The sequence below is a fragment of the Musca autumnalis genome, unplaced genomic scaffold, assembly GCF_047663935.1.
Source record: "Musca autumnalis isolate F117 unplaced genomic scaffold, ASM4766393v1 scaffold_3, whole genome shotgun sequence".
NCBI classification, from domain to species: domain Eukaryota; kingdom Metazoa; phylum Arthropoda; class Insecta; order Diptera; family Muscidae; genus Musca; species Musca autumnalis.
The window spans coordinates 118,806,730-118,809,390 of NW_027411866.1; positions in this window are offsets into that span (position 1 = coordinate 118,806,730).

Sequence of the window (2,661 nt, forward strand, 5' to 3'; positions counted from 1 at the left end):
AAAGTTCACTTAAGTGCACTTTATTGGATGTTCGAGGATTGTTTTTTTTTTAATTTTTTACCGAAGTTACTGTGGTTCAAAGGCCATACATTCAGATATAATGCTCCAGTAGCTCTAAAAATATTACGATCACCAATGACTGACATTAATCAAGTTTCAAGTTGGTCTGTATCGTGAGCCTTCCCCACGAACTTTCAAAAATTGGCATTATGACCCAACACCACAAAAAAAATCGGTGTCCAACTAAAGACTATTTGGCATGATAGCTATTAAAAGGAATGACTACCAAAATTAGGTCAATTAGGGACAATGGCGTGTGGTAATTTTAATATCGTGTATTGTTTACGACAATACTTCCTGAGATATGGGTTGGAGTGTTAAACGGACCAAACTTTTGTGTGAAAATTGATAAAATGTTTAGTATAATTACTATGTGCATTCAGAGTCAAAAGAAAGTTAACACCTAAAATTTTAGTATCAATTTTATTATTTCACTGATATAAGGATACGATACATATAAAATATAAATACATTTTTTTAGGTATTTAGTGACGAATTAAAATCCACAAAATATTAGGACTTCAAAAGCTACATTAGAAAAAATGTGGATTTAACCAAATAACCCCCAATTTTACGGGAACATGATAGTTGCGGGGTTTGAATAAATGGCATTTACATATGTGTTCAGACATATAAGAACAATATCTTCCACTCGTATTGGCACGATACTAAAGACCCTAGGATAAATGGGGCAAATACCCAGTGTGTATGTAACATATGGACAGGGATCTGAAGCTTTCGCCCATATTTATGAATAAAATTTTGCTATATTTTGCTCCTATATATAAATAATCACTAAATATAGTCCCTAGAGCTCAAACTCATTAGGACAATTTTATACCAAAATTACCCGAAAGCGGTGCCGAGGCTCCTATGGGTAATTATTACCGGATTTCAACAAAGTATTTGTGGATTTATTGTTTGGAAACTTAAAAGTGACGAAAAGATGTTCAAATGCAATATGAAAGCCATACCAAGTTAAAGAAATAAAAATATGCTTAGGTTTTGCTAGGGTGTTAACTTTCTTTTCACTCGTAAAATTGGGGGTTATTTTGTTAAATCCTCATTTTTTCTCTAATGAAGCTTTTGAAGTCCTAGTATTTTGTGGATTTTAAGTCACCACTAAATACCTAAAATTTTTATTTATATTTTATATGTATCTTATCTTTATATCTGTGAAATAATAAAATTGATACCAAAATTTTAGGTGTTAACTTTCTTTTGTCTCTGACTGTACATAGTAATTATTAGACAGCGGAATTTTATGCAACCCCTATTTTTGGTCCGATTCATGTCAAATTTTGAGACTGGGCATATTTTTGGCATCTGATTACATTGCAATCGAAACATAAGACATATGCAAAATTATGCAAAATGCATAAATTTTTGCATATGCAAAATTTATGCATTTTACATATTTTCTTATGCAACAAATATTTCAATAATAGGTACAAAAAATGTTTGTGTGTACAATTTTTCTGTTTAAAATTCTCTTCAGACAAGTCAATAAAATAGAGAAATGTATATCCACAGCCACAACCTTCAAATACCGAAAATCGGGAGGTACCGTTCTGTGGGGGCTATATGAAGACGTGGACCTATACCGATAAATTTCAGGTGGAAAGTTATATACCCCCAACGAAGACTTAATACCAAATTTCAGCCATTTCGGAGGGATATTGAGTGCACAACCTTCAAAATACCTGAAATCCGGAGGTACCGTTCTATGGGGGCTATATGAAGACGTGGACCTATACCGACAAATTTCAGGTGGAAAGTTTTATACCCACAGCGAAAATAAAATGCCAAATTTCAGTCATTTCGGTGGGATATTGAGGCCACAACCTTCAAAATACCTAAAATTGGGAGGTACCATTCTATGGGGGCTATATGAAGACGTGGTCCTATATCGAGAAATTTCAGGTGGAAAGTTTTATACCTCCAAGGAAGACTTAATACCAAATTTCAGCCATTTCGGAGGAATAGTGAGGCCACAACCTTCAAAATACCAGAAATCCGGAGGTACCGTTCTATGGGGGCTATATGAAGACGTGAACCTATACCGAGGAATTACAGGTGGGAAGTTTTATACCACCAACGAACACTAAATACCAAATTTCAGTAATTTCGGTGGGATACTGAGGCCACAACCTTCAAAATTTCGGAAATTGGGAGGTACCGTTCTATGGGGGCTATATATAATAAATAAATATATTCTTTCTCATGATGGAATCTCTCAAGTAAAACACTTGCCGTTTAATTTTGCCACCATTTATAATTTAAATGCAAGCGTTTTATTTGAGAGACTCCATCATGAGAAAGAATATATTTATTGAGGCTAAGCGACAACTGTGGAAGTTGGTACCTATAATTTTGAGATAGTTAAAGACTTCGTCTACCTAGTCACTGCCATAAACAAAACAAATAACATCAGTTGTGAAATAAGAAGAAGAATTGTATTGGTCAACAGATGCTACTATGGTTTAAGTAAGTAATTTAAAAACAAAGCCACATCTCGTCCAACAAAAATAACACTATACAAAACGCTGATACTACCCGTGCTATGTATGTATATACTTGCGCAAGCTGATAAGGCAGTGC